Source organism: Odocoileus virginianus, chromosome 13 (genome assembly GCF_023699985.2).
Source record: "Odocoileus virginianus isolate 20LAN1187 ecotype Illinois chromosome 13, Ovbor_1.2, whole genome shotgun sequence".
Classification (NCBI taxonomy): Eukaryota; Metazoa; Chordata; class Mammalia; order Artiodactyla; family Cervidae; genus Odocoileus; species Odocoileus virginianus.
Window position 1 is genome coordinate 13,601,474 of NC_069686.1, and position 3,926 is coordinate 13,605,399.

Here is a 3,926-nt window from a genome sequence, read left to right on the forward strand (position 1 = left end):
ATGAGTTAGGAAATTGACCTTCCTCTGCAATTTTCTGGAAGAGTTTGAGTAGGATAGGTGTTAGCTCTTCTCCTAATTTTTGGTAGAATTCAGCTGTGAAGCCATCTGGTCCTGTGCTTTTGTTTGCTGGAAGTTTTCTGATTACAGTTTCGATTTCCATGCTTGTGGTGGGTCTGTTAAGATCTTCTATTTCTTCCTGGTTCAGTTTTGGAAAGTTATACTTTTCTAAGAATTTGTCCATTTCTTCCAAGTTGTCCATTTTATTGGCATATAGTTGCTGATAGTAGTCTCTTATGATCCTTTGTATTTCTGTGTTGTCTGTTGTGATTTCTCCATTTTCATTTCTAATTTTGTTGATTTCATTCTTCTCCCTTTGTTCCTTGATGAGTCTGGCTAATGGTTTGTCGATTTTATTTATCTTCTCAAAGAACCAGCTTTTAGCTTTGTTGATTTTTCCTATGGTCTCCTTTGTTTCTTTTGCATTTATTTCTGCCCTAATTTTTAAAATTTCTTTCCTTCTGTTAACCCTGAGATTCTTCATTTCTTCCTTTTCTAGTTGTTTTAGGTGTAGAGTTAGGTTTTTTTATCTGACTTTTTACTTGTTTCTTGAGTGACATTTTTATCTCCAGTCAAACCAAGTCTATGATCCTAGGGTGTGATTTTTACATATTAAAAATAAATTTTGTATTTTCATATAATAGCTTTCAGCAGCACTAGGTAGTGTGCTACAGCTCAGAGCCCAGCAGAGTGGCCTCACCCTCTGTTTTAAGAGGAGCTTAATAGTAATGGAGGATTGCCTTGGGTTCTTGTACTGTGGGCGCAATTAGTCTTTCCATCTGCAAATGCAGTGGCAAGGGAGTCATGATTTCAACCATTTCTTCCATTCAACAGATATGGTCTGAATGTCTACACTATGACAATCTCTGTGCTGGGTGCTCAGGATACCAAATAAAAGAAATTGATGTTCTTCTCCTCAAGGACATGGTAGACTTCTCAAGTGTGCACTTGAACCAACAGCACCAGCATTCCCGGGTACTTATTGGAAATGCAATTTCTTGTGCCCCACCCTAGACCTACTAAATCAGAAACTGGGAGTGGGGACCAGTATGCTGGTTGCAAAAGCCCCCTAGGTGATTCAGATAAAGTTTGATACCCACTGGCCTCTGGGAGGAGCATCAGTTTAGCAGACAACTGAGGCCGCTGTGACAGGTGCAGCCGAGATGGGGAGGGGTGGAGGCACGAGGGACGCCGCTAGGAAAAGGCGACATTTGCAGTCTCAGGATAGTTGGTACAGAGAGTGGGAGGGGTGTCCCTGGAGAGCTCAGCAGTGACCACACCAAGGCAGTGGTATTTTCCTGTGAATGCAACGTGGGACCTTTCTAACCCTACAGTTATGTCATCTGCACTCATCATCTTTGGGCCAAACTTTCAGCTGAGCGGTGCTGAGTTTGAGCTCCATTCCTCATGTGTTCCCTCAGAATTGGAAAGTTAGAGAAATATGGGCATAAAATTCCTCTTGCATTAAACAAATCTCAGGTGGCAGGCATTCAATGTTTGGTGAATAAACAAACAAAAGCATGGCGAGACTAGGGCTGGTGAAGGTCAGGAAAATGTATGATGGCAGCATAGCAGAGTAAGCACTGATTTCTGAACTAATAGAAAATCCCATGATATCAAAAAGATTATGTAAGCCTTTAGTGGCTTCATCAAAGAAAATAAGTATCACTCCCATTCTTCCGGAAAGCCAGAGTTCGAGCAGCTCGGGCGGCGGGAGAGAGGCAGCGGTCAGGCTACTCAGCTTCGCGAAGGCTCTCGGCGCGGCCCTCAGGCACTCGGCTCTCGCCCGCCCCGCCGCCACGATGCCCAAGAGGAAGGTCAGCTCCGCCGAGGGTGCGGTGAAGGAGGAGCCCAAGAGGAGATCGGCGAGGTTGTCAGCTAAACCGGCTCCTGCAAAAGTGGACACGAAGCCAAAAAAGGCGGCGGGAAAGGATAAATCTTCAGACAAAAAAGTGCAAACAAAAGGGAAAAGAGGAGCAAAGGGAAAACAGGCGGAAGTGGCCAACCAAGAGACTAAAGAAGACTTGCCTGCAGAAAATGGAGAGACTAAAAACGAGGAGAGCCCAGCCTCTGATGAAGCAGAAGAGAAAGAAGCCAAGTCTGATTAATAACCACACGCTCAGTCCTGTCAGTGGTCCCTGTTTCCCTTCTTGTACAATCCAGAGGAATATTTTTATCAACTATTTTGTAAATGCAAGTTTTTTAGTAGCTCCAGAAACATTTTTAAAAAGGAGGGAACCCCACCTCATCCCATTTTTTAAGTGTAAATGCTTTTTTTTAAGAGGTGAAATCATTTTCTGGTTGGTTATTTTTTGGTACAACCAGAAAATAGTGGGATATTGGATATGGGAGGCTTTGATTGTCTTGCGTGTCAGCTTAATATTCCATAGATGGGGGGTAGCTTTTATATCCTATAATACAAAAGCATACTAAATGGCAGTTTGGAGTCAGTTGTGCATTTAATGTCCTGAACACTTTAAATTACTTCTTTTCTCATATTGTTTTGGTAGAATTATTTCCTACAGCAAACCACTTTTTGATCTTGGCTCTCCTGGACAGAATTTTGTGCACTATACTATAACATCTTTGGTCGTAGTAGTCCAGTTTTCCTAGTAACTTGGTTAATGTGCTGTGAACGATTGACAGTTTGGGTATGTAGTGTATATGATATTAAATTGTGAATCAGTGGGACTTATGATGTAACAACATATCAATATTTGAAGATATTGGTACTTGATATCCTGATAAGCAAAGTTTGCTCCAAATTTTAAGCTGGAAAGTCACTGGAATAACTGTTAAGAATCACAACTACATGATATTTTAGATTTCCGGTACGTATGTGAAGAATTGTGTACAAATTGAAATGTCTGTGTAGTGATCCTCAAAACAACCAATAAAATCTCAGTTATTAAAAAAAAAAAAAAGAAAAGCCAGAGCTCAAAGACTTAGAATCACCAGGTGGGAGGGCAGTGGAAAGGGTAGTGATGAGTGTCTGCTGCTCGACCTGTTGCACCCCTAGTTTCCTGGCTTTGCCCCCATATTTGCACAGTACAGTTACTGAGCACCAATGTGTTCCAGGTACTAGACTGGTAACATTTTCAATATACTCACCAATGCTAAAAAGTAGATGTTTTCACTCTGTTTCAAAAGGAACAAAGAGTCACAGATGCTAGAGTCTGAGGAAGAAAAGGTTGTCTGGAGATCACGGGCATAAACATTGCTCTTCACTCAGGGTCAAACTAGGGTGTAGGGATGGTTAGTGACTTCTTCAAAGACAGCATGCTGGTGACTGAAACAGCTGGGATCCAAAACCGGGTCTGTGGAAAGGGAATTTGTCACAGTGCTCTCTGCAACCTGAGGGAGACTGACTGTCCTGCCCCAGGAGATGGCTGTTAAATGTCCGGGATTCTAAGATGCTCTGTTCATTCTTCACTGACACCACAAGGCACTTTCCTTTCTGGGAAAATTCAATTTTCACAAAAGCCTGCCTCATTCTACTACACATATTATCCAAAGTCCTGTAAAAGACACAAATTGTTTGTTCTCAAGTATAATTAATGTCTTAATTTAATTTTTTCTGCATTGTAGTTAACCCAATGATTTATTGAACTTGCTTTTACTTTCTCTGTCCAAACAGTAAGTGATTGTTTTATATTTATAGCAACATAAGGAGCCATCTTCACAGATCTCACTAGCCAAATGTCTCATTTAATTGCCCCGGTTGCACAGAGTCGGACACGACTGAAGTGACTTAGCAGCAGCAGCAGCAGCAGCAGTGTTATATAACTTTTTAATCTCTTCAAATGGCGTGTGGACTGAGTACAAAGTGGGCTGACTTCTCATGACTAAAAATTTTATAAATTGAATTT

At 41.5% G+C, this 3,926-nt stretch overlaps 1 pseudogene; it reads left to right on the top strand.

The window, feature by feature from the left end:
* The first annotated feature begins 1,844 nt into the window (after positions 1–1,844).
* Positions 1,845–2,496, top strand: LOC139037990 (non-histone chromosomal protein HMG-14 pseudogene; annotated as a pseudogene).
* The last annotated feature ends 1,430 nt before the right edge of the window (positions 2,497–3,926 follow it).